At 46.3% G+C, this 24948-nt stretch overlaps 34 non-coding genes and 29 pseudogenes across 34 annotated transcripts; all 63 read left to right on the forward strand.

The window, feature by feature from the left end:
- The first annotated feature begins 53 nt into the window (after positions 1 to 53).
- Positions 54 to 172, forward strand: LOC140300256 (5S ribosomal RNA; annotated as a pseudogene).
- Positions 173 to 441: 269 nt separating this feature from the next.
- On the forward strand, positions 442 to 560 carry LOC140299527 (5S ribosomal RNA; annotated as a pseudogene).
- A 269-nt stretch (positions 561 to 829) lies between these two features.
- On the forward strand, positions 830 to 948 carry LOC140299236 (5S ribosomal RNA; annotated as a pseudogene).
- Positions 949 to 1419: 471 nt separating this feature from the next.
- On the forward strand, positions 1420 to 1538 carry LOC140291202 (5S ribosomal RNA). Its single transcript, XR_011912430.1, has one exon. It is a non-coding gene; the product is annotated as a 5S ribosomal RNA (ribosomal RNA).
- Positions 1539 to 1807: 269 nt separating this feature from the next.
- On the forward strand, positions 1808 to 1926 carry LOC140297624 (5S ribosomal RNA). The gene has a single exon (XR_011913343.1). It is a non-coding gene; the product is annotated as a 5S ribosomal RNA (ribosomal RNA).
- A 269-nt stretch (positions 1927 to 2195) lies between these two features.
- Positions 2196 to 2314, forward strand: LOC140298582 (5S ribosomal RNA). Its single transcript, XR_011914215.1, has one exon. It is a non-coding gene; the product is annotated as a 5S ribosomal RNA (ribosomal RNA).
- Positions 2315 to 2583: 269 nt separating this feature from the next.
- On the forward strand, positions 2584 to 2702 carry LOC140296856 (5S ribosomal RNA). The gene has a single exon (XR_011913005.1). It is a non-coding gene; the product is annotated as a 5S ribosomal RNA (ribosomal RNA).
- Positions 2703 to 2971: 269 nt separating this feature from the next.
- On the forward strand, positions 2972 to 3090 carry LOC140297625 (5S ribosomal RNA). The gene has a single exon (XR_011913344.1). It is a non-coding gene; the product is annotated as a 5S ribosomal RNA (ribosomal RNA).
- Positions 3091 to 3359: 269 nt separating this feature from the next.
- On the forward strand, positions 3360 to 3478 carry LOC140298583 (5S ribosomal RNA). Its single transcript, XR_011914216.1, has one exon. It is a non-coding gene; the product is annotated as a 5S ribosomal RNA (ribosomal RNA).
- Positions 3479 to 3747: 269 nt separating this feature from the next.
- On the forward strand, positions 3748 to 3866 carry LOC140291213 (5S ribosomal RNA). Its single transcript, XR_011912431.1, has one exon. It is a non-coding gene; the product is annotated as a 5S ribosomal RNA (ribosomal RNA).
- A 266-nt stretch (positions 3867 to 4132) lies between these two features.
- Positions 4133 to 4251, forward strand: LOC140296868 (5S ribosomal RNA). Its single transcript, XR_011913006.1, has one exon. It is a non-coding gene; the product is annotated as a 5S ribosomal RNA (ribosomal RNA).
- Positions 4252 to 4520: 269 nt separating this feature from the next.
- On the forward strand, positions 4521 to 4639 carry LOC140297626 (5S ribosomal RNA). Its single transcript, XR_011913345.1, has one exon. It is a non-coding gene; the product is annotated as a 5S ribosomal RNA (ribosomal RNA).
- A 269-nt stretch (positions 4640 to 4908) lies between these two features.
- Positions 4909 to 5027, forward strand: LOC140298584 (5S ribosomal RNA). The gene has a single exon (XR_011914217.1). It is a non-coding gene; the product is annotated as a 5S ribosomal RNA (ribosomal RNA).
- Positions 5028 to 5296: 269 nt separating this feature from the next.
- On the forward strand, positions 5297 to 5415 carry LOC140297556 (5S ribosomal RNA). The gene has a single exon (XR_011913281.1). It is a non-coding gene; the product is annotated as a 5S ribosomal RNA (ribosomal RNA).
- Positions 5416 to 5684: 269 nt separating this feature from the next.
- LOC140298429 (5S ribosomal RNA) lies at positions 5685 to 5803 on the forward strand. Its single transcript, XR_011914077.1, has one exon. It is a non-coding gene; the product is annotated as a 5S ribosomal RNA (ribosomal RNA).
- A 269-nt stretch (positions 5804 to 6072) lies between these two features.
- On the forward strand, positions 6073 to 6191 carry LOC140299740 (5S ribosomal RNA; annotated as a pseudogene).
- Positions 6192 to 6460: 269 nt separating this feature from the next.
- Positions 6461 to 6579, forward strand: LOC140300861 (5S ribosomal RNA). The gene has a single exon (XR_011914873.1). It is a non-coding gene; the product is annotated as a 5S ribosomal RNA (ribosomal RNA).
- A 269-nt stretch (positions 6580 to 6848) lies between these two features.
- Positions 6849 to 6967, forward strand: LOC140316229 (5S ribosomal RNA; annotated as a pseudogene).
- A 269-nt stretch (positions 6968 to 7236) lies between these two features.
- Positions 7237 to 7355, forward strand: LOC140315920 (5S ribosomal RNA; annotated as a pseudogene).
- A 269-nt stretch (positions 7356 to 7624) lies between these two features.
- Positions 7625 to 7743, forward strand: LOC140291258 (5S ribosomal RNA; annotated as a pseudogene).
- A 269-nt stretch (positions 7744 to 8012) lies between these two features.
- LOC140297160 (5S ribosomal RNA) lies at positions 8013 to 8118 on the forward strand (annotated as a pseudogene).
- Positions 8119 to 8387: 269 nt separating this feature from the next.
- LOC140300257 (5S ribosomal RNA) lies at positions 8388 to 8506 on the forward strand (annotated as a pseudogene).
- A 269-nt stretch (positions 8507 to 8775) lies between these two features.
- Positions 8776 to 8894, forward strand: LOC140299528 (5S ribosomal RNA; annotated as a pseudogene).
- A 269-nt stretch (positions 8895 to 9163) lies between these two features.
- Positions 9164 to 9282, forward strand: LOC140299237 (5S ribosomal RNA; annotated as a pseudogene).
- Positions 9283 to 9753: 471 nt separating this feature from the next.
- On the forward strand, positions 9754 to 9872 carry LOC140314096 (5S ribosomal RNA; annotated as a pseudogene).
- Positions 9873 to 10141: 269 nt separating this feature from the next.
- LOC140290987 (5S ribosomal RNA) lies at positions 10142 to 10260 on the forward strand. Its single transcript, XR_011912410.1, has one exon. It is a non-coding gene; the product is annotated as a 5S ribosomal RNA (ribosomal RNA).
- Positions 10261 to 10528: 268 nt separating this feature from the next.
- On the forward strand, positions 10529 to 10647 carry LOC140289276 (5S ribosomal RNA). The gene has a single exon (XR_011912240.1). It is a non-coding gene; the product is annotated as a 5S ribosomal RNA (ribosomal RNA).
- Positions 10648 to 10916: 269 nt separating this feature from the next.
- LOC140291117 (5S ribosomal RNA) lies at positions 10917 to 11035 on the forward strand (annotated as a pseudogene).
- A 269-nt stretch (positions 11036 to 11304) lies between these two features.
- Positions 11305 to 11423, forward strand: LOC140298107 (5S ribosomal RNA). Its single transcript, XR_011913784.1, has one exon. It is a non-coding gene; the product is annotated as a 5S ribosomal RNA (ribosomal RNA).
- A 269-nt stretch (positions 11424 to 11692) lies between these two features.
- On the forward strand, positions 11693 to 11811 carry LOC140298288 (5S ribosomal RNA). Its single transcript, XR_011913949.1, has one exon. It is a non-coding gene; the product is annotated as a 5S ribosomal RNA (ribosomal RNA).
- Positions 11812 to 12077: 266 nt separating this feature from the next.
- Positions 12078 to 12196, forward strand: LOC140294189 (5S ribosomal RNA). The gene has a single exon (XR_011912754.1). It is a non-coding gene; the product is annotated as a 5S ribosomal RNA (ribosomal RNA).
- A 269-nt stretch (positions 12197 to 12465) lies between these two features.
- Positions 12466 to 12584, forward strand: LOC140298105 (5S ribosomal RNA). Its single transcript, XR_011913782.1, has one exon. It is a non-coding gene; the product is annotated as a 5S ribosomal RNA (ribosomal RNA).
- Positions 12585 to 12853: 269 nt separating this feature from the next.
- Positions 12854 to 12972, forward strand: LOC140300396 (5S ribosomal RNA; annotated as a pseudogene).
- Positions 12973 to 13241: 269 nt separating this feature from the next.
- LOC140297868 (5S ribosomal RNA) lies at positions 13242 to 13360 on the forward strand. Its single transcript, XR_011913566.1, has one exon. It is a non-coding gene; the product is annotated as a 5S ribosomal RNA (ribosomal RNA).
- Positions 13361 to 13629: 269 nt separating this feature from the next.
- Positions 13630 to 13748, forward strand: LOC140314099 (5S ribosomal RNA; annotated as a pseudogene).
- Positions 13749 to 14017: 269 nt separating this feature from the next.
- On the forward strand, positions 14018 to 14136 carry LOC140308553 (5S ribosomal RNA; annotated as a pseudogene).
- Positions 14137 to 14405: 269 nt separating this feature from the next.
- Positions 14406 to 14524, forward strand: LOC140301033 (5S ribosomal RNA). Its single transcript, XR_011914892.1, has one exon. It is a non-coding gene; the product is annotated as a 5S ribosomal RNA (ribosomal RNA).
- A 262-nt stretch (positions 14525 to 14786) lies between these two features.
- Positions 14787 to 14905, forward strand: LOC140298194 (5S ribosomal RNA). The gene has a single exon (XR_011913863.1). It is a non-coding gene; the product is annotated as a 5S ribosomal RNA (ribosomal RNA).
- Positions 14906 to 15174: 269 nt separating this feature from the next.
- On the forward strand, positions 15175 to 15293 carry LOC140314102 (5S ribosomal RNA; annotated as a pseudogene).
- Positions 15294 to 15562: 269 nt separating this feature from the next.
- LOC140299673 (5S ribosomal RNA) lies at positions 15563 to 15681 on the forward strand (annotated as a pseudogene).
- Positions 15682 to 15949: 268 nt separating this feature from the next.
- Positions 15950 to 16068, forward strand: LOC140299338 (5S ribosomal RNA). Its single transcript, XR_011914722.1, has one exon. It is a non-coding gene; the product is annotated as a 5S ribosomal RNA (ribosomal RNA).
- A 269-nt stretch (positions 16069 to 16337) lies between these two features.
- On the forward strand, positions 16338 to 16456 carry LOC140274497 (5S ribosomal RNA; annotated as a pseudogene).
- Positions 16457 to 16725: 269 nt separating this feature from the next.
- On the forward strand, positions 16726 to 16844 carry LOC140297808 (5S ribosomal RNA). Its single transcript, XR_011913510.1, has one exon. It is a non-coding gene; the product is annotated as a 5S ribosomal RNA (ribosomal RNA).
- Positions 16845 to 17113: 269 nt separating this feature from the next.
- Positions 17114 to 17232, forward strand: LOC140291259 (5S ribosomal RNA; annotated as a pseudogene).
- A 269-nt stretch (positions 17233 to 17501) lies between these two features.
- Positions 17502 to 17607, forward strand: LOC140297161 (5S ribosomal RNA; annotated as a pseudogene).
- Positions 17608 to 17876: 269 nt separating this feature from the next.
- Positions 17877 to 17995, forward strand: LOC140299078 (5S ribosomal RNA). The gene has a single exon (XR_011914661.1). It is a non-coding gene; the product is annotated as a 5S ribosomal RNA (ribosomal RNA).
- A 269-nt stretch (positions 17996 to 18264) lies between these two features.
- LOC140292781 (5S ribosomal RNA) lies at positions 18265 to 18383 on the forward strand (annotated as a pseudogene).
- A 269-nt stretch (positions 18384 to 18652) lies between these two features.
- On the forward strand, positions 18653 to 18771 carry LOC140267211 (5S ribosomal RNA). Its single transcript, XR_011907198.1, has one exon. It is a non-coding gene; the product is annotated as a 5S ribosomal RNA (ribosomal RNA).
- A 266-nt stretch (positions 18772 to 19037) lies between these two features.
- LOC140298295 (5S ribosomal RNA) lies at positions 19038 to 19156 on the forward strand. Its single transcript, XR_011913955.1, has one exon. It is a non-coding gene; the product is annotated as a 5S ribosomal RNA (ribosomal RNA).
- A 269-nt stretch (positions 19157 to 19425) lies between these two features.
- LOC140298106 (5S ribosomal RNA) lies at positions 19426 to 19544 on the forward strand. Its single transcript, XR_011913783.1, has one exon. It is a non-coding gene; the product is annotated as a 5S ribosomal RNA (ribosomal RNA).
- Positions 19545 to 19813: 269 nt separating this feature from the next.
- LOC140300195 (5S ribosomal RNA) lies at positions 19814 to 19932 on the forward strand (annotated as a pseudogene).
- Positions 19933 to 20201: 269 nt separating this feature from the next.
- LOC140314106 (5S ribosomal RNA) lies at positions 20202 to 20320 on the forward strand (annotated as a pseudogene).
- Positions 20321 to 20589: 269 nt separating this feature from the next.
- Positions 20590 to 20708, forward strand: LOC140308575 (5S ribosomal RNA; annotated as a pseudogene).
- A 269-nt stretch (positions 20709 to 20977) lies between these two features.
- On the forward strand, positions 20978 to 21096 carry LOC140301045 (5S ribosomal RNA). The gene has a single exon (XR_011914893.1). It is a non-coding gene; the product is annotated as a 5S ribosomal RNA (ribosomal RNA).
- A 262-nt stretch (positions 21097 to 21358) lies between these two features.
- On the forward strand, positions 21359 to 21477 carry LOC140293978 (5S ribosomal RNA; annotated as a pseudogene).
- Positions 21478 to 21746: 269 nt separating this feature from the next.
- LOC140300755 (5S ribosomal RNA) lies at positions 21747 to 21865 on the forward strand (annotated as a pseudogene).
- Positions 21866 to 22134: 269 nt separating this feature from the next.
- Positions 22135 to 22253, forward strand: LOC140291845 (5S ribosomal RNA). Its single transcript, XR_011912491.1, has one exon. It is a non-coding gene; the product is annotated as a 5S ribosomal RNA (ribosomal RNA).
- A 618-nt stretch (positions 22254 to 22871) lies between these two features.
- Positions 22872 to 22990, forward strand: LOC140298525 (5S ribosomal RNA). The gene has a single exon (XR_011914163.1). It is a non-coding gene; the product is annotated as a 5S ribosomal RNA (ribosomal RNA).
- A 269-nt stretch (positions 22991 to 23259) lies between these two features.
- On the forward strand, positions 23260 to 23378 carry LOC140271422 (5S ribosomal RNA). The gene has a single exon (XR_011907846.1). It is a non-coding gene; the product is annotated as a 5S ribosomal RNA (ribosomal RNA).
- A 269-nt stretch (positions 23379 to 23647) lies between these two features.
- LOC140294285 (5S ribosomal RNA) lies at positions 23648 to 23766 on the forward strand. Its single transcript, XR_011912767.1, has one exon. It is a non-coding gene; the product is annotated as a 5S ribosomal RNA (ribosomal RNA).
- Positions 23767 to 24035: 269 nt separating this feature from the next.
- Positions 24036 to 24154, forward strand: LOC140310331 (5S ribosomal RNA; annotated as a pseudogene).
- A 269-nt stretch (positions 24155 to 24423) lies between these two features.
- On the forward strand, positions 24424 to 24542 carry LOC140300570 (5S ribosomal RNA; annotated as a pseudogene).
- A 269-nt stretch (positions 24543 to 24811) lies between these two features.
- On the forward strand, positions 24812 to 24930 carry LOC140298190 (5S ribosomal RNA). Its single transcript, XR_011913860.1, has one exon. It is a non-coding gene; the product is annotated as a 5S ribosomal RNA (ribosomal RNA).
- Positions 24931 to 24948: the final 18 nt, after the last annotated feature.

Here is a 24948-nt window from a genome sequence, read left to right on the forward strand (position 1 = left end):
GGAACTGTATGATTCCAGTACCTATATAATGCACATTTGTGACAGACATTGGTGCTTACGGCCACACCACCCTGAATATGCCCAACCTCATCTGATCTTGGAAGCCAATTAGGGTTGGGCCTGGTTAGTACTTGGATGGGAGACCGCTTGGGAATACCAGGTGCAGTAAGCTTTTTCTCTTCTCTCTCCCACCTGCATGTCTTTTGTTGCAACGTCTGATCACCCTGTGACACATGAGGAAGTCGGTCATCTTCAGCTGCTGCTGCTTTGTAGGCAGACACAAAGTGATCTGAGAGTCTCAGTTTCAACTGCAGGTAATAATCACATCAGGGAAGAAGATGTGCCCGATACAAGTTAGCCTTTCTCGGCAATTATCTGGTTACATCGAGGAACTGTATGATTCCAGTACCTATATAATGCACATTTGTGACAGACATTGTTGCTTACGGCCACACCACCCTGAATATGCCCGACCTCGTCTGATCTCGGAAGCCAAGCAGGGTTGGGCCTGGTTAGTACTTGGATGGGCGACAGGTTGGGAATACCAGGTGCTGTAAGCTTTTAGTCTTCTCTCTACCACCTGCATGTCTTTTGTTGCAACGTCTGATCACCCTGTGACACGTGAGGAAGTTGGTCATCTTCAGCTGCTGCTGCTTTGTTGGCAGACACGAAGTGATATGAGAGTCTCAGTTTCCACCGCAGATAATAATCACATCAGGGAAGAAGATGTGCCCACTACAAGTTAGCCTTTCTCGGCAATTATCTGGTTACATAGAGGAACTGTATGATTCCAGTACCTATATAATGCACATTGTTCACAGACATTGTTGCTTACGGCCACACCACCCTGAATATGCCTGACCTCGTCTGATCTCGGAAGCCAAGCAGGGTTGGGCCTGGTTAGTACTTGGATCGGAGACAGCTTGGGAATACCAGGTGCTGTAAGCTTTTAGTCTTCTCTCTACCACCTGCATGTCTTTTGTTGCAACGTCTGATCACCCTGTGACACATGAGGAAGTTGGTCATCTTCAGCTGCTGCTGCTTTGTTGGCAGACACGAAGTGATCTGAGAGTCTCAGTTTCAACTACAGATAATAATCACATCAGGGATGAAGATGTGCCCACTACAAGTTAGCCTTTGTCGAAAATTATCTGGTTACATAGAGGAAGTGTATGATTCCAGTACCTATATAATGCACATTGTTCACAGATATTGTGAAGTTGGTCATCTTCAGCTGCTGCTGCTTTGTTGGGAGACACGAAGTGATCTGAGAGTCTCAGTTTCCACTGCAGGTAGTAATCACATCAGGGATTAAGATGTGCCAAATACATATCATTCTTTCTCTGCAATTATCTGGTTACATAGAGTAACCGTATGATTCCAGTACCTATATAATGCATATTGTTCACAGATATTGTTGCTTACAGCCACACCACCCTGAATATGCCCGACCTCGTCTGATCTCGGAAGCCAAGCAGGGTTGGGCCTGGTTAGTACTTGGATGGGAGACTGTTTGGGAATACCAGGTGCTGTAAGCTTTTTCTCTTCTCTCTACCACCTGCATGTCTTTTGTTGCAACGTCTGATCACCCTGTGACACATGAGGAAGTTGGTCATCTTCAGCTGCTGCTGCTTTGTTGGCAGACACAAAGTGATCTGAGAGTCTCAGTTTCAACTGCAGGTAATAATCACATCAGGGATGAAGATGTGCCCACTACATATCAGCCTTTCTCGGCAATTATCTGGTTACATAGAGGAACCGTATGATTCCAGTACCTATATAATGCACATTTGTGACAGACATTGTTGCTTACAGCCACACCACCCTGAATATGCCCGACCTCGTCTGATCTCGGAAGCCAAGCAGGGTTGGGCCTGGTTAGTACTTGGATGGGAGATCGCTTGGGAATACCAGGAGCTGTAAGCTTTTTCTCTTCTCTCTACCACATGCATGTCTTTTGTTGCAACGTCTGATAACCCAGTGACACATGAGGAAGTTGGTCATCTTCAGCTGCTGCTGCTTTGTTGGCAGACACAAAGTGATCTGAGAGTCTCAGTTTCCACTGCAGGTAATAATCACATCAGGGATTAAGATGTGCCCACTACATATCAGCTTTTCTCTGCAATTATCTGGTTACATAGAGTAACCGTATGATTCCAGTACCTATATAATGCATATTGTTCACAGATATTGTTGCTTACAGCCACACCACCCTGAATATGCCCGACCTCGTCTGATCTCGGAAGCCAAGCAGGGTTGGGCCTGGTTAGTACTTGGATGGGAGACTGCTTGGGAATACCAGGTGCTGGAAGCTTTTTCTCTTCTCTGTAGCACCTGCATGTCTTTTGTTGCAACGTCTGATCACCATGTGACACATGAGGAAGTTGGTCATCTTCAGCTGCTGCTGCTATGTTGGCAGACACGAAGTGATCTGAGATTCTCAGTTTCAACTGCAGATATTAATCACGACAGGGAAGAAGATGTGCCCACTACAAGTTAGCCTTTCTCGGCAATTATCTGGTTACATAGAGGAACTGTATGATTCCAGTACCGATATAATGCACATTTGTTACAGACATTGCTGCTTATGGCCACACCACCCTGAATATACCCGACCTCGTCTGATCTCGGAAGCCAAGCAGGGTTGGGCCTGGTTAGTACTTGGATGGGAGATCGCTTGGGAATACCAGGAGCTGTAAGCTTTTTCTCTTCTCTCTACCACATGCATGTCTTTTGTTGCAACGTCTGATCACCCTGTGACACATGAGGAAGTTGGTCATCTTCAGCTGCTGCTGCTTTGTTGGCAGACACAAAGTGATCTGAGAGTCTCAGTTTCAACTGCAGGTAATAATCACATCAGGGATGAAGATGTGCCCACTACATATCAGCCTTTCTCGGCAATTATCTGGTTACATAGAGGAACCGTATGATTCCAGTACCTATATAATGCACATTTGTGACAGACATTGTTGCTTACAGCCACACCACCCTGAATATGCCCGACCTCGTCTGATCTCGGAAGCCAAGCAGGGTTGGGCCTGGTTAGTACTTGGATGGGAGATCGCTTGGGAATACCAGGAGCTGTAAGCTTTTTCTCTTCTCTCTACCACATGCATGTCTTTTGTTGCAACGTCTGATAACCCAGTGACACATGAGGAAGTTGGTCATCTTCAGCTGCTGCTGCTTTGTTGGCAGACACAAAGTGATCTGAGAGTCTCAGTTTCCACTGCAGGTAATAATCACATCAGGGATTAAGATGTGCCCACTACATATCAGCTTTTCTCTGCAATTATCTGGTTACATAGAGTAACCGTATGATTCCAGTACCTATATAATGCATATTGTTCACAGATATTGTTGCTTACAGCCACACCACCCTGAATATGCCCGACCTCGTCTGATCTCGGAAGCCAAGCAGGGTTGGGCCTGGTTAGTACTTGGATGGGAGACTGCTTGGGAATACCAGGTGCTGGAAGCTTTTTCTCTTCTCTGTAGCACCTGCATGTCTTTTGTTGCAACGTCTGATCACCATGTGACACATGAGGAAGTTGGTCATCTTCAGCTGCTGCTGCTATGTTGGCAGACACGAAGTGATCTGAGATTCTCAGTTTCAACTGCAGATATTAATCACGACAGGGAAGAAGATGTGCCCACTACAAGTTAGCCTTTCTCGGCAATTATCTGGTTCCATAGAGGAACTGTATGATTCCAGTACCTATATAATGCACATTTGTCACAGACATTGTTGCTTACAGCCACACCACCCTGAATATGCCCGACCTCGTCTGATCTCGGAAGCCAAGCAGGGTTGGGCCTGGTTAGTACTTGGATGGGAGACTGTTTGGGAATACCAGGTGCTGTAAGCTTTTTCTCTTCTCTCTACCACCTGCATGTCTTTTGTTGCAACGTCTGATCACCCTGTGACACATGAGGAAGTTGGTCATCTTCAGCTGCTGCTATGTTGGCAGACACGAAGTGATCTGAGAGTTTCAGTTTCCGCTGGAGAGAATAATCACCACAGGGAAGAAGATGTGCCCACTACATATCAGCCTTTCTCGGCAATTATCTGGTTACATAGAGGAACTGTATGATTCCAGTACCGATATAATGCACATTTGTTACAGACATTGCTGCTTATGGCCACACCACCCTGAATATACCCGACCTCGTCTGATCTCGGAAGCCAAGCAGGGTTGGGCCTGGTTAGTACTTGGATGGGAGATCGCTTGGGAATACCAGGAGCTGTAAGCTTTTTCTCTTCTCTCTACCACATGCATGTCTTTTGTTGCAACGTCTGATCACCCTGTGACACATGAGGAAGTTGGTCATCTTCAGCTGCTGCTGCTTTGTTGGCAGACACAAAGTGATCTGAGAGTCTCAGTTTCAACTGCAGGTAATAATCACATCAGGGATGAAGATGTGCCCACTACATATCAGCCTTTCTCGGCAATTATCTGGTTACATAGAGGAACCGTATGATTCCAGTACCTATATAATGCACATTTGTGACAGACATTGTTGCTTACAGCCACACCACCCTGAATATGCCCGACCTCGTCTGATCTCGGAAGCCAAGCAGGGTTGGGCCTGGTTAGTACTTGGATGGGAGATCGCTTGGGAATACCAGGAGCTGTAAGCTTTTTCTCTTCTCTCTACCACATGCATGTCTTTTGTTGCAACGTCTGATAACCCAGTGACACATGAGGAAGTTGGTCATCTTCAGCTGCTGCTGCTTTGTTGGCAGACACAAAGTGATCTGAGAGTCTCAGTTTCCACTGCAGGTAATAATCACATCAGGGATTAAGATGTGCCCACTACATATCAGCTTTTCTCTGCAATTATCTGGTTACATAGAGTAACCGTATGATTCCAGTACCTATATAATGCATATTGTTCACAGATATTGTTGCTTACAGCCACACCACCCTGAATATGCCCGACCTCGTCTGATCTCGGAAGCCAAGCAGGGTTGGGCCTGGTTAGTACTTGGATGGGAGACTGCTTGGGAATACCAGGTGCTGGAAGCTTTTTCTCTTCTCTGTAGCACCTGCATGTCTTTTGTTGCAACGTCTGATCACCATGTGACACATGAGGAAGTTGGTCATCTTCAGCTGCTGCTGCTATGTTGGCAGACACGAAGTGATCTGAGATTCTCAGTTTCAACTGCAGATATTAATCACGACAGGGAAGAAGATGTGCCCACTACAAGTTAGCCTTTCTCGGCAATTATCTGGTTACATAGAGGAACTGTATGATTCCAGTACCTATATAATGCACATTTGTCACAGACATTGTTGCTTACGGCCACACCACCCTGAACATGCCCGACCTCGTCTGATCTCGGAAGCCAAGCAGGGTTGGGCCTGGTTAGTACTTGGATGGGAGACCGCTTGGGAATACCAGGTGCTGTAAGCTTTTTCTCTTCTCTCTACCACTTGCATGTCTTTTGTTGCAACGTCTGATCACCCTGTGACACATGAGGAAGTTGGTCATCTTCAGCTGCTGCTGGTTTGTTGGCAGACACAAAGTGATCTGAGAGTCTCAGTTTCAACTGCAGGTAATAATCACATCAGGGATGAAGATGTGCCCACTACATATCAGCCTTTCTCGGCAATTATCTGGTTACATAGTGTAACCGTATGATTCCAGTACCTATATAATGCACATTTGTGACAGACAGTGTTGCTTACGGCCACACCACCCTGAACATGCCCGACCTCGTCTGATCTCGGAAGCCAAGCAGGGTTGGGCCTGGTTAGTACTTGGATGGGAGACCGCTTGGGAATACCAGGGTCTGTAAGCTTTTTCTCGTCTCTCTACCACCTGCATGTCTTTTGTTGCAACGTCTGATCACCCTGTGACACATGAGGAAGTTGGTCATCTTCAGCTGCTGCTGCTTTGTTGGCAGACACGAAGTGATCTGAGAGTCTCAGTTTCCACTGCAGGTAATAATCACATCAGGGATTAAGATGTGCCCACTACATATCAGCTTTTCTCTGCAATTATCTGGTTACATAGAGTAACCGTATGATTCCAGTACCTATATAATGCATATTGTTCACAGATATTGTTGCTTACAGCCACACCACCCTGAATATGCCCGACCTCGTCTGATCTCGGAAGCCAAGCAGGGTTGGGCCTCGTTAGTACTTGGATGGGAGACTGCTTGGGAATACCAGGTGCTGTAAGCTTTTTCTCTTCTCTCTAGCACCTGCATGTCTTTTGTTGCAACGTCTGATCACCCTTTGACACATGAGGAAGTTGGTCATCTTCAGCTGCTGCTGCTATGTTGGCAGACACGAAGTGATCTGAGATTCTCAGTTTCAACTGCAGATATTAATCACGACAGGGAAGAAGATGTGCCCACTACAAGTTAGCCTTTCTCGGCAATTATCTGGTTACATAGAGGAACTGTATGATTCCAGTACCTATATAATGCACATTTGTGACAGACATTGTTGCTTACGGCCACACCACCCTGAACATGCCCGACCTCGTCTGATCTCGGAAGCCAAGCAGGGTTGGGCCTGGTTAGTACTTGGATGGGAGACCGCTTGGGAATGCCAGGTGCTGTAAGCTTTTTCTCTTCTCTCTACCACCTGCATGTCTTTTGTTGCAACGTCTGATCACCCTGTGACACATGAGGAAGTTGGTCATCTTCGGCTGCTGCTGCTTTGTTGGCAGACAAAAAGTGATCTGAGATTCTAAGTTTCAACTGCAGATAATAATCACATCAGGGAAGAAGATGTGCCCACTACAAGTTAGCCTTTCTCGGCAATTATCTGGTTACATAGAGGAACTGTATGATTCCAGTACCGATATAATTCACATTTGTCACAGACATTGTTTCTTACGGCCACACCACCCTGAACATGCCCGACCTCGTCTGATCTCGGAAGCCAAGCAGGGTTGGGCCTGATTAGTACTTGGATGGGAGACTGCTTGGGAATACCAGGGTCTGTAAGCTTTTTCTCTTCTCTCTACCACCTGCATGTCTTTTGTTGCAACGTCTGATCACCCTGTGACACATGAGGAAGTTGGTCATCTTCAGCTGCTGCTGCTTTGTTGGCAGACACGAAGTGATCTGAGAGTCTCAGTTTCAACTAAAGGTAATAATCACATCAGGGATTAAGATGTGCCCACTACGCATCAGCCTTTCTCTGCAATTATCTGGTTACATAGAGTAACCGTATGATTCCAGTACCTATATAATGCACATTTGTGACAGAGATTGTTACTTACAGCCACACCACCCTGAATATGCCCGACCTAGTCTGATCTTGGAAGCCAAGCAGGGTTGGGCCTGGTTAGTACTTGGATGGGAGACTGCTTGGGAATACCAGGTGCTGTAAGCTTTTTCTCTTCTCTCTACCACATGCATGTCTTTTGTTGCAACGTCTGATCACCCTGTGACACATGAGGAAGTTGGTCATCTTCAGCTGCTGCTGCTTTGTTGGCAGACACGAAGTGATCTGAGAGTCTCAGTTTCAACTACAGGTAATAATCACATCAAGGATGAAGATATGCCCACTACATATCAGCCTTTCTTGGCAATTATCTGGTTACATAGAGGAACTGTATGATTCCAGTACCTATATAATGCACATTTTTCACAGACATTGTCACTTACGGCCAAACCACCCTGAAGATGCACGACCTCGTCTGATCTCGGAAGCCAAGCAGGGTTGGGCCTGGTTTGTACATGGATGGGAGGCTACTTGGGAATACCAGGTGCTGTAAGCTTTTTCTCTTCTCTCTAGCACCTGCATGTCTTTTGTTGCAACGTCTGATCACCCTGTGACACATGAGGAAGTTGGTCATCTTCAGCTGCTGCTGCTTTGTTGGCAGACACGAAGTGATCTGAGAGTCTCAGTTTCAACTGCAGGTAATAATCACATCAGGGATGAAGATGTGCCTACTACAAGTTAGCCTTTCTCGGCAATTATCTGGTTACATCGAGGAACTGTATGATTCCAGTACCTATATAATGCAAATTTGTCACAGACATTGTTGCTTACAGCCACACCACCCTGAACACGCCTGATCTCGAAAGCTAAGCAGGGGGCCTGGTTAGTATTTGGATGGGAGACCGCCTGGGAATACCAGGTGCTGTAAGCTTTCTCTCTTCTCTCTACAACCTGCATGTATTTTGTTGCAACGTCTGATCACCCTGTGACACATGAGGAAGTTGGTCATCTTCAGCTGCTGCTGCTTTGTTGGCAGACACGAAGTGATCTGAGAGTCTCAGTTTCAACTGCAGGTAATAATAACATCAGGGATGAAGATGTGCCTACTACAAGTTAGCCTTTCTCGGCAATTATCTGGTTACATCGAGGAACTGTATGATTCCAGTACCTATATAATGCACATTTGTGACAGACATTGGTGCTTACGGCCACACCACCCTGAATATGCCCAACCTCATCTGATCTTGGAAGCCAATTAGGGTTGGGCCTGGTTAGTACTTGGATGGGAGACCGCTTGGGAATACCAGGTGCAGTAAGCTTTTTCTCTTCTCTCTCCCACCTGCATGTCTTTTGTTGCAACGTCTGATCACCCTGTGACACATGAGGAAGTCGGTCATCTTCAGCTGCTGCTGCTTTGTAGGCAGACACAAAGTGATCTGAGAGTCTCAGTTTCAACTGCAGGTAATAATCACATCAGGGAAGAAGATGTGCCCGATACAAGTTAGCCTTTCTCGGCAATTATCTGGTTACATCGAGGAACTGTATGATTCCAGTACCTATATAATGCACATTGTTCACAGACATTGTTGCTTACGGCCACACCACCCTGAATATGCCCGACCTCGTCTGATCTCGGAAGCCAAGCAGGGTTGGGCCTGGTTAGTACTTGGATGGGCGACAGGTTGGGAATACCAGGTGCTGTAAGCTTTTAGTCTTCTCTCTACCACCTGCATGTCTTTTGTTGCAACGTCTGATCACCCTGTGACACGTGAGGAAGTTGGTCATCTTCAGCTGCTGCTGCTTTGTTGGCAGACACGAAGTGATATGAGAGTCTCAGTTTCCACCGCAGATAATAATCACATCAGGGAAGAAGATGTGCCCACTACAAGTTAGCCTTTCTCGGCAATTATCTGGTTACATAGAGGAACTGTATGATTCCAGTACCTATATAATGCACATTGTTCACAGACATTGTTGCTTACGGCCACACCACCCTGAATATGCCTGACCTCGTCTGATCTCGGAAGCCAAGCAGGGTTGGGCCTGGTTAGTACTTGGATCGGAGACAGCTTGGGAATACCAGGTGCTGTAAGCTTTTAGTCTTCTCTCTACCACCTGCATGTCTTTTGTTGCAACGTCTGATCACCCTGTGACACATGAGGAAGTTGGTCATCTTCAGCTGCTGCTGCTTTGTTGGCAGACACGAAGTGATCTGAGAGTCTCAGTTTCAACTACAGATAATAATCACATCAGGGATGAAGATGTGCCCACTACAAGTTAGCCTTTGTCGAAAATTATCTGGTTACATAGAGGAAGTGTATGATTCCAGTACCTATATAATGCACATTGTTCACAGATATTGTGAAGTTGGTCATCTTCAGCTGCTGCTGCTTTGTTGGGAGACACGAAGTGATCTGAGAGTCTCAGTTTCAACTGCAGGTAATAATCACATGAGGGATGAAGATGTGCCCACTACAAGTTAGCCTTTCTCGGCAATTATCTGGTTACATAGAGGAACTGTATGATTCCAGTACCTATATAATGCACATTGTTCACCAATATTGTTGCTTACGGCCACACCACCCTGAATATGCCCGACCTCGTCTGATCTTGGAAGCCAAGCAAGGTTGGGCCTGGTTAGTACTTGGATGGAAGACCGCTTGGGAATACCAGGTGCAGTAAGCTTTTTCTCTTCTCTCTCCCACCTGCATGTCTTTTGTTGCAACATCTGATCACCCTGTGACACATGAGGAAGTTGGTCATCTTCAGCTGCTGCTGCTTTGTTGGCAGACACGAAGTGATCTGAGAGTCTCAGTTTCAACTACAGATAATAATCACATCAGGGATGAAGATGTGCCCACTACAAGTTAGCCTTTCTCGGCAATTATCTGGTTACATCGAGGAACTGTATGATTCCAGTACCTACATAATGCACATTTGTCACAGGCATTGTTGCTTACGGACACACCACCCTGAATATGCCCGACCTCGTCTGATCTCGGAAGCCAAGCAGGGTTGGGCCTGGTTAGTACTTGGATGGGAGACCGCTTGGGAATACCAGGTGCTGTAAGCTTTTTCTCTTCTCTCTACCACCTGCATGTCTTTTGTTGCAAAGTCTGATCACCCTGTGACACATGAGGAAGTTGGTGATCTTCAGCTGCTGCTGCTTTGTTGGCAGACACGACGTGATCTGAGATTCTCAGTTTCAACTGCAGTAATAATCACATCAGGGATGAAGATGTGCCCACTACATATCAGCCTTTCTCGGCAATTATCTAGTTACATCGAGGAACTGTATGATTCCAGTACCTATATAATGCACATTTGTCACAGACATTGTTGCTTACGGCCACACCACCCTGTAAATACCCGACCTCGTCTGATCTCGGAAGCCAAGCAGGGTTGGGCCTGGTTAGTACTTGGATGGGAGACCGCTTGGGAATACCAGGTGCTGTAAGCTTTTTCTCTTCTCTCTACCACCTGCATGTTTTTTGTTGCAACGTCTGATCACCCTGTGACACATGAGGATGTTGGTCATCTTCGGCTGCTGCTGCTTTGTTGGCAGAAACAAAGTGATCTGAGAGTCTCAGTTTCAACTGCAGGTAATAATCACATGAGGGATGAAGATGTGCCCACTACAAATCAGCCTTTCTCGGCAATTATCTGGTTACATAGAGTAACCGTATGATTCCAGTATCTATATAATGCACATTGTTCACAGATATTGTTGCTTACGGCCACACCACCCTGAATATACCCAACCTCGTCTGATCCAGGAAGCCAAGCAGGGTTGGGCCTGTTTAGTACCTGGATGGGAGACTACTTGGGAATACAAGGTGCTGTAAGCTTTTTCTCTTCTCTCTACTACCTGCATGTCTTTTGTTGCAACGTCTGATCACCTTTTGACACATGAGGAAATTGGTCATCTTCAGCTGCTGCTGCTTTGTTGGCAGACACGAAGTGATCTGAGAGTCTCAGTTTCCACTGGAGAGAATAATCACGACAGGGAAGAAGATGTGCCCACTACATATCAGCCTTTCTCGGCAATTATCTGGTTACATAGAGGAACCTTATGATTCCAGTACCTATATAATGCACATTGTTCACCAATATTGTTGCTTACGGCCACACCACCCTTAATATGCCCGACCTCGTCTGATCTCGGAAGCCAAGCAGGGTTGGACCTGGTTAGTACTTGGATGGGAGACCGCTTTGGAATACCAGGTGCTGTAAGCTTTTTCTCTTCTCTCTACCACCTGCATGTTTTTTGTTGCAACGTCTGATCACCCTGTGACACATGAGGATGTTGGTCATCTTCGGCTGCTGCTGCTTTGTTGGCAGAAACAAAGTGATCTGAGAGTCTCAGTTTCAACTGCAGGTAATATTCACATCAGGGAAGAAGATGTGCCCGATACAAGTTAGCCTTTCTCGGCAATTATCTGGTTACATCGAGGAACTGTATGATTCCAGTACCTATATAATGCACATTTGTCACAGGCATTGTTGCTTACGGACACACCACCCTGAAAATACCCGACTTCGTCTGATCTCGGAAGCCAAGCAGGGTTGGGCCTGGTTAGTACTTGGATGGGAGACTGCTTGGGAATACCAGGTGCTGTAAGCTTTTTCTCTTCTCTCTCCCACCTGCATGTCTTTTGTTGCAACGTCTGATCACCCTGTGACACATGAGGAAGTTGGTCATCTTCAGCTGCTGCTTTGTTGGCAGACACGAAGTGATCTGAGATTCTCAGTTTCAACTGCAGATAATAATCACGTCAGGGAAGAAGATGTGCCCACTACAAGTTAGCCTTTCTCGGCAATTATCTGGTTACATCGAGGAACTGTATGATTCCAGTACCTATATAATGCAAATTTGTCACACCCATTGTCGCTTACGGCCACACCACCCTGAAAATACCCGACCTAGTCTGATCTCGGAAGCCAAGCAGGGTTGGGCCTGGTTAGTACTTGGATGGGAGACTGCTTGGGAATACCAGGTGCTGTAAGCTTTTTCTCTTATCTCTACCCCCTGCATGTCTTTTGTTGCAACGTCTGATCACCCTGTGACACATGAGGAAGTTGGTCATCTTCAGCTGCTGCTGCTTTGTTGGCAGACACGAAGTGATCTGAGAGTCTCAGTTTCCGCTGGAGAGAATAATCACGACAGGGAAGAAGATGTGCCCAATACGCATCAGCCTTTCTCGGCAATTATCTGGTTACATAGAGGAACTGTATGATTCCAGTACCTATATAATGCACATTTGTGACAGACATTGGTGCTTACGGCCACACCACCCTGAATATGCTCAACCTCATCTGATCTTGGAAGCCAAGCAGGGTTGGGCCTGGTTAGTACTTGGATGGGAGACCGCTTGGGAATACCAGGTGCAGTAAGCTTTTTCTCTTCTCTCTCCCACCTGCATGTCTTTTGTTGCAACGTCTGATCACCCTGTGACACATGAGGAAGTCGGTCATCTTCAGCTGCTGCTGCTTTGTAGGCAGACACGAAGTGATCTGAGAGTCTCAGTTTCAACTGCAGGTAATAATCACATCAGGGAAGAAGATGTGCCCGATACAAGTTAGCCTTTCTCGGCAATTATCTGGTTACATCGAGGAACTGTATGATTCCAGTACCTATATAATGCATATTTGTGACAGACATTGTTGCTTACGGCCACACCACCCTCAATATGCCCGACCTCGTCTGATCTCGGAAGCCAAGCAGGGTTGGGCCTGGTTAGTACTTGGATGGGCGACAGCTTGGGAATACCAGGTGCTGTAAGCTTTTAGTCTTCTCTCTACCACCTGCATGTCTTTTGTTGCAACGTCTGATCACCCTGTGACACGTGAGGAAGTTGGTCATCTTCAGCTGCTGCTGCTTTGTTGGCAGACACGAAGTGATCTGAGAGTCTCAGTTTCAACTGCAGATAATAATCACATCAGGGAAGAAGATGTGCCCACTACAAGTTAGCCTTTCTCGGCAATTATCTGGTTACATAGAGGAACTGTATGATTCCAGTACCTATATAATGCACATTGTTCACAGACATTGTTGCTTACGGCCACACCACCCTGAATATGCCCGACCTCGTCTGATCTCGGAAGCCAAGCAGGGTTGGGCCTGGTTAGTACTTGGATCGGAGACAGCTTGGGAATACCAGGTGCTGTAAGCTTTTAGTCTTCTCTCTACCACCTGCATGTCTTTTGTTGCAACGTCTGATCACCCTGTGACACATGAGGAAGTTGGTCATCTTCAGCTGCTGCTGCTTTGTTGGCAGACACGAAGTGATCTGAGAGTCTCAGTTTCAACTACAGATAATAATCACATCAGGGATGAAGATGTGCCCACTACAAGTTAGCCTTTCTCGGCAATTATCTGGTTACATAGAGTAACCGTATGATTCCAGTACCTATATAATGCACATTGTTCACAGATATTGTTGCTTACGGCCACACCACCCTGAATATGCCCGACCTCGTCTGATCTTGGAAGCCAAGCAAGGTTGGGCCTGGTTAGTACTTGGATGGAAGACCGCTTGGGAATACCAGGTGCAGTAAGCTTTTTCTCTTCTCTCTCCCACCTGCATGTCTTTTGTTGCAACATCTGATCACCCTGTGACACATGAGGAAGTTGGTCATCTTCAGCTGCTGCTGCTTTGTTGGCAGACACGAAGTGATCTGAGAGTCTCAGTTTCAACTACAGATAATAATCACATCAGGGATGAAGATGTGCCCACTACAAGTTAGCCTTTCTCGGCAATTATTTGGTTACATCGAGGAACTGTATGATTCCAGTACCTACATAATGCACATTTGTCAAAGGCATTGTTGCTTACGGACACACCACCCTGAATATGCCCGACCTCGTCTGATCTCGGAAGCCAAGCAAGGTTGGGCCTGGTTAGTACTTGGATGGGTGACCGCTTGGGAATACCAGGTGCTCTAAGCTTTTTCTCTTCTCTCTACCACCTGCATGTCTTTTGTTGCAACGTCTGATCACCCTGTGACACATGAGTAAGTTGGTCATCTTCAGCTGCTGTTGCTTTGTAGGCAGACACGAAGTGATCTGAGAGTCTCAGTTTCAACTGCAGGTAATATTCACATCAGGGATGAAGATGTTCTCACTACAAGTTAGCCTTTGTCGACAATTATCTGGTTACATAGAGGAAGTGTATGATTCCAGTACCTTTATAATGCATATTTGTCACAGACATTGTTGCTTACGGCCACACCACCCTGAACATGCCCGACCTCGTCTGATCTCGGAAGCCAAGCAGGGTTGGGCCTGGTTAGTACTTGGATAGGAGACTGCTTGGGAATACCAGGTGCTGTAAGCTTTCTCTCTAGCACCAGCATGTCTTTTGTTGCAACGTCTGATCACCCTGTGACACATGAGGAAGTTGGTCATCTTCAGCTGCTGCTGCTTTGTTGGCAGACACGAAGTGATCTGAGAGTCTCAGTTTCCACTGCAGGTAATAATCACATCAGGGATGAAGATGTGCCCACTACATATCAGCCTTTCTCGGCAATTATCTGGTTAAATAGAGTAACCGTATGATTCCAGTACCTATATAATGCACATTGTTCACAGATATTGTTGCTTATGGCCACACCACCCTGGATATACCCGACCTCATCTGATCTCGGAAGCCAAGCAGGGTTGGGCTTGTTAAGTACTTGGATGGGAGACTGCTTGGGAATACCAGGTGCTGTAAGCTTTTTCTCTTCTCTCGACCACCTGCATGTCTTTTGTTGCAACGTCTGATCACCCTGTGACAAATGACTAAGTTGGTCATCTTCAGCTGCTGCTGCTTTGTTGGGAGACACGAAGTGATCTGAGAGTCTCAGTTTCAACTGCAGGTAATAATCACATGAGGGATGAAGATGTGCCCACTACAAGTTAGCCTTTCTCGGCAATTATCTGGTTACATAGAGGAACTGTATGATTCCAGTACCTATATAATGCACATTGTTCACCAATATTGTTGCTTACGGCCACACCACCCTGAATATGCCCGACCTCGTCTGATCTTGGAAGCCAAGCAAGGTTGGGCCTGGTTAGTACTTGGATGGAAGACCGCTTGGGAATACCAGGTGCAGTAAGCTTTTTCTCTTCTCTCTCCCACCTGCATGTCTTTTGTTGCAACATCTGATCACCCTGTGACACATGAGGAAGTTGGTCATCTTCAGCTGCTGCTGCTTTGTTGGCAGACACGAAGTGATCTGAGAGTCTCAGTTTCAACTACAGATAATAATCACATCAGGGATGAAGATGTGCCCACTACAAGTTAGCCTTTCTCGGCAATTATCTGGTTACATCGAGGAACTGTATGATTCCAGTACCTACATAATGCACATTTGTCACAGGCATTGTTGCTTACGGACACACCACCCTGAATATGCCTGACCTCGTCTGATCTCAGAAGCCAAGCAGGGTTGGGCCTGGTTAGTACTTGGATGGGAGACCGCTTGGGAATACCATGTGCTGTAAGCTTTTTCTCTTCTCTCTACCACCTTCATGTCTTTTGTTGCAAAGTCTGATCACCCTGTGACACATGAGGAAGTTGGTGATCTTCAGCTGCTGCTGCTTTGTTGGCAGACACGACGTGATCTGAGATTCTCAGTTTCAACTGCAGTAATAATCACATCAGGGATGAAGATGTGCCCACTACATATCAGCCTTTCTCGGCAATTATCTAGTTACATCGAGGAACTGTATGATTCCAGTACCTATATAATGCACATTTGTCACAGACATTGTTGCTTACGGCCACACCACCCTGTAAATACCCGACCTCGTCTGATCTCGGAAGCCAAGCAGGGTTGGACCTGGTTAGTACTTGGATGGGAGACCGCTTGGGAATACCAGGTGCTGTAAGCTTTTTCTCTTCTCTCTACCACCTGCATGTTTTTTGTTGCAACGTCTGATCACCCTGTGACACATGAGGATGTTGGTCATCTTCGGCTGCTGCTGCTTTGTTGGCAGAAACAAAGTGATCTGAGAGTCTCAGTTTCAACTGCAGGTAATAATCACATGAGGGATGAAGATGTGCCCACTACAAATCAGCCTTTCTCGGCAATTATCTGGTTACATAGAGTAACCGTATGATTCCAGTATCTATATAATGCACATTGTTCACAGATATTGTTGCTTACGGCCACACCACCCTGAATATACCCAACCTCGTCTGATCCAGGAAGCCAAGCAGGGTTGGGCCTGTTTAGTACCTGGATGGGAGACTACTTGGGAATACCAGGTGCTGTAAGCTTTTTCTCTTCTCTCTACTACCTGCATGTCTTTTGTTGCAACGTCTGATCACCTTGTGACACATGAGGAAATTGGTCATCTTCAGCTGCTGCTGCTTTGTTGGCAGACACGAAGTGATCTGAGAGTCTCAGTTTCCACTGGAGAGAATAATCACGACAGGGAAGAAGATGTGCCCACTACATATCAGCCTTTCTCGGCAATTATCTGGTTACATAGAGGAACCTTATGATTCCAGTACCTATATAATGCACATTGTTCACCAATATTGTTGCTTACGGCCACACCACCCTGAACATGCCTGACCTCGTCTGATCTCGGAAGCCAAACAGGGTTGGACCTGGTTAGTACTTGGATGGGAGACCGCTTGGGAATACCAGGTGCTGTAAGCTTTTTCTCTTCTCTCTACCACATGCATGTCTTTTGTTGCAACGTCTGATCACCCTGTGACACATGAGGAAGTTGGTCATCTTCAGCTGCTGCTGCTTTGTTGGCAGACACGAAGTGATCTGAGAGTCTCAGTTTCAACTACAGGTAATAATCACATCAAGGATGAAGATATGCCCACTACATATCAGCCTTTCTTGGCAATTATCTGGTTACATAGAGGAACTGTATGATTCCAGTACCTATATAATGCACATTTTTCACAGACATTGTCACTTACGGCCAAACCACCCTGAAGATGCACGACCTCGTCTGATCTCGGAAGCCAAGCAGGGTTGGGCCTGGTTTGTACATGGATGGGAGGCTACTTGGGAATACCAGGTGCTGTAAGCTTTTTCTCTTCTCTCTAGCACCTGCATGTCTTTTGTTGCAACGTCTGATCACCCTGTGACACATGAGGAAGTTGGTCATCTTCAGCTGCTGCTGCTTTGTTGGCAGACACGAAGTGATCTGAGAGTCTCAGTTTCAACTGCAGGTAATAATCACATCAGGGATGAAGATGTGCCTACTACAAGTTAGCCTTTCTCGGCAATTATCTGGTTACATCGAGGAACTGTATGATTCCAGTACCTATATAATGCAAATTTGTCACAGACATTGTTGCTTACAGCCACACCACCCTGAACACGCCTGATCTCGAAAGCTAAGCAGGGGGCCTGGTTAGTATTTGGATGGGAGACCGCCTGGGAATACCAGGTGCTGTAAGCTTTCTCTCTTCTCTCTACAACCTGCATGTATTTTGTTGCAACGTCTGATCACCCTGTGACACATGAGGAAGTTGGTCATCTTCAGCTGCTGCTGCTTTGTTGGCAGACACGAAGTGATCTGAGAGTCTCAGTTTCAACTGCAGGTAATAATAACATCAGGGATGAAGATGTGCCTACTACAAGTTAGCCTTTCTCGGCAATTATCTGGTTACATCGAGGAACTGTATGATTCCAGTACCTATATAATGCAAATTTGTCACAGACATTGTCGCTTACGGCCACACCACCCTGAAAATACCCGACCTAGTCTGATCTCGGAAGCCAAGCAGGGTTGGGCCTGCTTAGTACTTGGATGGGAGACTGCTTGGGAATACCAGGTGCTGTAAGCTTTTTCTCTTCTCTCTACCACCTGCATGTTTTTTGTTGCAACGTCTGATCACCCTGTGACACATGAGGATGTTGGTCATCTTCGGCTGCTGCTGCTTTGTTGGCAGAAACAAAGTGATCTGAGAGTCTCAGTTTCAACTGCAGGTAATAATCACATGAGGGATGAAGATGTGCCCACTACAAATCAGCCTTTCTCGGCAATTATCTGGTTACATAGAGTAACCGTATGATTCCAGTATCTATATAATGCACATTGTTCACAGATATTGTTGCTTGCGGCCACACCACCCTGAATATACCCAACCTCGTCTGATCCAGGAAGCCAAGCAGGGTTGGGCCTGTTTAGTACCTGGATGGGAGACTACTTGGGAATACAAGGTGCTGTAAGCTTTTTCTCTTCTCTCTACTACCTGCATGTCTTTTGTTGCAACGTCTGATCACCTTTTGACACATGAGGAAATTGGTCATCTTCAGCTGCTGCTGCTTTGTTGGCAGACACGAAGTGATCTGAGAGTCTCAGTTTCCACTGGAGAGAATAATCACGACAGGGAAGAAGATGTGCCCACTACATATCAGCCTTTCTCGGCAATTATCTGGTTACATAGAGGAACCTTATGATTCCAGTACCTATATAATGCACATTGTTCACCAATATTGTTGCTTACGGCCACACCACCCTGAAAATACCCGACTTCGTCTGATCTCGGAAGCCAAGCAGGGTTGGGCCTGGTTAGTACTTGGATGGGAGACTGCTTGGGAATACCAGGTGCTGTAAGCTTTTTCTCTTCTCTCTCCCACCTGCATGTCTTTTGTTGCAACGTCTGATCACCCTGTGACACATGAGGAAGTTGGTCATCTTCAGCTGCTGCTTTGTTGGCAGACACGAAGTGATCTGAGATTCTCAGTTTCAACTGCAGATAATAATCACGTCAGGGAAGAAGATGTGCCCACTACAAGTTAGCCTTTCTCGGCAATTATCTGGTTACATCGAGGAACTGTATGATTCCAGTACCTATATAATGCAAATTTGTCACACACATTGTCGCTTACGGCCACACCACCCTGAAAATACCTGACCTAGTCTGATCTCGGAAGCCAAGCAGGGTTGGGCCTGGTTAGTACTTGGATGGGAGACTGCTTGGGAATACCAGGTGCTGTAAGCTTTTTCTCTTCTCTCTACCCCCTGCATGTCTTTTGTTGCAACGTCTGATCACCCTGTGACACATGAGGAAGTTGGTCATCTTCAGCTGCTGCTGCTTTGTTGGCAGACACGAAGTGATCTGAGAGTCTCAGTTTCCGCTGGAGAGAATAATCACGACAGGGAAGAAGATGTGCCCAATACGCATCAGCCTTTCTCGGCAATTATCTGGTTACATAGAGGAACTGTATGATTCCAGTACCTATATAATGCACATTTGTGACAGACATTGGTGCTTACGGCCACACCACCCTGAATATGCTCAACCTCATCTGATCTTGGAAGCCAAGCAGGGTTGGGCCTGGTTAGTACTTGGATGGGAGACCGCTTGGGAATACCAGGTGCAGTAAGCTTTTTCTCTTCTCTCTCCCACCTGCATGTCTTTTGTTGCAACGTCTGATCACCCTGTGACACATGAGGAAGTCGGTCATCTTCAGCTGCTGCTGCTTTGTAGGCAGACACGAAGTGATCTGAGAGTCTCAGTTTCAACTGCAGGTAATAATCACATCAGGGAAGAAGATGTGCCCGATACAAGTTAGCCTTTCTCGGCAATTATCTGGTTACATCGAGGAACTGTATGATTCCAGTACCTATATAATGCATATTTGTGACAGACATTGTTGCTTACGGCCACACCACCCTCAATATGCCCGACCTCGTCTGATCTCGGAAGCCAAGCAGGGTTGGGCCTGGTTAGTACTTGGATCGGAGACAGCTTGGGAATACCAGGTGCTGTAAGCTTTTAGTCTTCTCTCTACCACCTGCATGTCTTTTGTTGCAACGTCTGATCACCCTGTGACACATGAGGAAGTTGGTCATCTTCAGCAGCTGCTGCTTTGTTGGCAGACACGAAGTGATCTGAGAGTCTCAGTTTCAACTACAGATAATAATCACATCAGGGATGAAGATGTGCCCACTACAAGTTAGCCTTTCTCGGCAATTATCTGGTTACATAGAGTAACCGTATGATTCCAGTACCTATATAATGCACATTGTTCACAGATATTGTTGCTTACGGCCACACCACCCTGAATATGCCCGACCTCGTCTGATCTTGGAAGCCAAGCAAGGTTGGGCCTGGTTAGTACTTGGATGGAAGACCGCTTGGGAATACCAGGTGCAGTAAGCTTTTTCTCTTCTCTCTCCCACCTGCATGTCTTTTGTTGCAACATCTGATCACCCTGTGACACATGAGGAAGTTGGTCATCTTCAGCTGCTGCTGCTTTGTTGGCAGACACGAAGTGATCTGAGAGTCTCAGTTTCAACTACAGATAATAATCACATCAGGGATGAAGATGTGCCCACTACAAGTTAGCCTTTCTCGGCAATTATTTGGTTACATCGAGGAACTGTATGATTCCAGTACCTACATAATGCACATTTGTCAAAGGCATTGTTGCTTACGGACACACCACCCTGAATATGCCCGACCTCGTCTGATCTCGGAAGCCAAGCAAGGTTGGGCCTGGTTAGTACTTGGATGGGTGACCGCTTGGGAATACCAGGTGCTCTAAGCTTTTTCTCTTCTCTCTACCACCTGCATGTCTTTTGTTGCAACGTCTGATCACCCTGTGACACATGAGTAAGTTGGTCATCTTCAGCTGCTGTTGCTTTGTAGGCAGACACGAAGTGATCTGAGAGTCTCAGTTTCAACTGCAGGTAATATTCACATCAGGGATGAAGATGTTCTCACTACAAGTTAGCCTTTGTCGACAATTATCTGGTTACATAGAGGAAGTGTATGATTCCAGTACCTATATAATGCATATTTGTCACAGACATTGTTGCTTACGGCCACACCACCCTGAACATGCCCGACCTCGTCTGATCTCGGAAGCCAAGCAGGGTTGGGCCTGGTTAGTACTTGGATAGGAGACTGCTTGGGAATACCAGGTGCTGTAAGCTTTCTCTCTAGCACCAGCATGTCTTTTGTTGCAACGTCTGATCACCCTGTGACACATGAGGAAGTTGGTCATCTTCAGCTGCTGCTGCTTTGTTGGCAGACACGAAGTGATCTGAGAGTCTCAGTTTCCACTGCAGGTAATAATCACATCAGGGATGAAGATGTGCCCACTACATATCAGCCTTTCTCGGCAATTATCTGGTTACATAGAGTAACCGTATGATTCCAGTACCTATATAATGCACATTGTTCACAGATATTGTTGCTTATGGCCACACCACCCTGAATATACCTGACCTCGTCTGATCTCGGAACCCAAGCAGGGTTGGGCCTGGTTAGTACTTGGATGGGAGACTGCTTATGAATACCAGGTTCTGGAAGCTTTTTCTCTTCTCTCTACCACCTGCATGTCTTTTGTTGCAACGTCTGATCACCATGTGACACATGAGGAAGTTGGTCATCTTCAGCTGCTGCTGCTTTGTTGGCAGACACGAAGTGATCTGAGAGTCTCAGTTTCAACTGCAGATAATAATCACGACAGGGAAGAAGATGTGCCCACTACAAGTTAGCCTTTCTCGGCAATCATCTGGTTACATAGAGGAACTGTATGATTCCAGTACCGATATAATGCACATTTGTCAGAGACATTGTTGCTTACGGCCACACCACCCTGAACATGCCCGACCTCGTCTGATCTCGGAAGCCAAGCAGGGTTGGACCTGGTTAGTACTTGGATGGGAGACCGCTTGGGAATACAAGGTGCTGTATGCTTTTTCTCTTCTCTCTACCACCTGCATGTCTTTTGTTGCAACGTCTGATCACCCTGTGACACATGAGGAAGTTGGTCATCTTCAGCTGCTGCTGCTTTGTTGGCAGACACGAAGTGATCTGAGAGTCTCAGTTTCAACTGCAGGTAATAATCACATCAGGGATGAAGAATTGCCCACTACATATCAGCCTTTCTCTGCAATTATCTGGTTACATAGTGTAACCGTATGATTCCAGTACCTATATAATGCACATTGTTCACAGATATTGGTGCTTACGGCCACACCACCCTGAAAATGCCTGACCTCGTCTGATCTCGGAAGCCAAGCAGGGTTGGGCCTGGTTAGTACTTGGATGGGAGACTGCTTGGGAATACCAGGTGCTGTAAGCTTTTTCTCCTCTCTCTACCACCTACATGTCTTTTGTTGCAACGTCTGATCACCCTGTGAAACATGAGGAAGTTGGTCATCTTCAGCTGCTGCTGCTTTGTTGGCAGACACGAAGTGATCTGAGAGTCTCAGTTTCAACTGCAGGTAATAATCACATCAGGGATGAAGATGTGCCCACTACATATCAGCCTTTCTCGGCAATTATCTGGTTACATAGAGTAACCGTATGATTCCAGTACCTATATAATGCACATTTGTGACAGACATTGTTGCTTACAGCCACACCACCCTGAATATGCCCGACCTCGTCTGATCTCGGAAGCCAAGCAGGGTTGGGCCTAGTTAGTACTTGGATGGGAGACAGCTTGGGAACACCTGTCTTTTGTTGCAACGTCTGATCACCCTGTGACACATGAGGAAGTTGGTCATCTTCAGCTGCTGCTGCTTTGTTGGCAGACACAAAGTGATCTGAGAGTCTCAGTTTCAACTGCAGGTAATAATCACATCAGGGATGAAGATGTGCCCACTACATATCAGCCTTTCTCGGCAATTATCTGGTTACATAGAGTAACCGTATGATTCCAGTACCTATATAATGCACATTTGTGACAGACATTGTCGCTTACGGCCAAACCACCCTGAACATGCCCGACCTCGTCTGATCTCGGAAGCCACGCAGGGTTGGGCCTGGTTAGTACTTGGATGGGAGACTACTTGGGAATACCAGGTGCTGTAAGCTTTTTCTCTTCTCTCTACCCCCTGCATGTCTTTTGTTGCAACGTCTGATCACCCTGTGACACATGAGGAAGTTGGTCATCTTCAGCTGCTGCTGCTTTGTTGGCAGACACGAAGTGATCTGAGAGTCTCAGTTTCAACTGCAGGTAATAATCACATCAAGGATGAAGATATGCCCACTACATATCAGCCTTTCTCTGCAATTATCTGGTTACATAGTGTAACCGTATGATTCCAGTACCTATATAATGCACATTTGTCACAGACATTGTCGCTTATGGCCACACCACCCTGAACATGCCCGACCTCGTCTGATCTCGGAAGCCAAGCAGGGTTGGGCCTGGTTAGTACTTGGATAGGAGACTACTTGGGAATACCAGGTGCTGTAAGCTTTTTCTCTTCTCTCTACCCCCTGCATGTCTTTTGTTGCAACGTCTGATCACCCTGTGACACATGAGGAAGTTGGTCATTTTCAGCTTCTGCTGGATTGTTGGCAGACACGAAGTGATCGGAGAGTCTCAGTTTCAACTGCAGGTAATAATCACATCAGGGATTAAGATGTGCCCACTACATATCAGCCTTTCTCTGCAATTATCTGGTTACATAGAGGAACCGTATGATTCCAGTACCTATATAATGCACATTGTTCACAGATATTGTTGCTTACGGCCACACCACCCTGAACATGCCCAACCTCGTCTGATCTTGGAAGCCAAGCAGGGTTGGGCCTGGTTAGTACTTGGATGGGAGACTACTTGGGAATACCAGGTGCTGTAAGCTATTTCTCCTCTCTCTACCACCTGCATGTCTTTTGTTGCAACGTCTGATCACCCTGTGACACATGAGGAAGTTGGTCATCTTCAGCTGCTGCTGCTTTGTTGGCAGACACGAAGTGATCTGAGATTCTCAGTTTCAACTGCAGATAATAATCACGACAGGGATGAAGATGTGCCCACTACAAGTTAGCCTTTCTCTGCAATTATCTGGTTACATAGAGGAACTGTATGATTCCAGTACCTATATAATGCACATTTGTGACACACATTGTTGCTTACGGTCACACCACCCTGAATATGCCAGACCTCGTCTGATCTCGGAAGCCAAGCAGGGTTGAGCCTGGTTAGTACTTGGGTGGGAGACTACTTGGGAATACCAGGTGCTGTAAGCTTTTTCTCTTCTCTCTACCACCTGCATGTCTTTTGTTGCAACGTCTGATCACCCTGTGACACATGAGGAAGTTGGTCATCTTCAGCTGCTGCTGCTTTGTTGGCAGACACGAAGTGATCTGAGATTCTCAGTTTCAACTGCAGATAATAATCACGACAGGGAAGAAGATGTGCCTAATACGCATCAGCCTTTCTCAGCAATTATCTGGTTACATAGAGGAATCGTATGATTCCAGTACCTATATAATGCACATTGTTCACAGATATTGCTGCTTATGGCCACACCACCCTGAACATGCCCAACCTCCTCTGATCTCGGAAGCCAAGCAGGGTTGGGCCTGGTTAGTACTTGGATGGGAGACTACTTGGGAATACCAGGTGCTGTAAGCTATTTCTCTTCTCTCTACCACGTGCATGTCTTTTGTTGCAACGTCTTATCACCCTGTGACACATGAGGAAGTTGGTCATCTTCAGCTGCTGCTGCTTTGTTGGCAGACACGAAGTGATCTGAGAGTCTCAGTTTCAACTGCAGGTAATAATCACATCAGGGATGAAGATGTGCCCACTACATATCAGCCTTTCTCTGCAATTATCTGGTTACATAGAGTAACCGTATGATTCCAGTACCTATATAATGCACATTTGTGACAGACATTGTTGCTTACAGCCACACCACCCTGAATTTGCCCGACCTCGTCTGATCTCGGAAGCCAAGCAGGGTTGGGCCTGGTTAGTACTTGGATGGGAGACTGCTTGGGAATACCAGGTGTTGTAAGCTTTTTCTCTTCTCTCTACC

This window comes from Leuresthes tenuis, unplaced genomic scaffold (genome assembly GCF_036924035.1).
Source record: "Leuresthes tenuis unplaced genomic scaffold, fLeuTen1.0.hap1 SCAF_1, whole genome shotgun sequence".
Taxonomy (NCBI): Eukaryota; Metazoa; Chordata; class Actinopteri; order Atheriniformes; family Atherinopsidae; genus Leuresthes; species Leuresthes tenuis.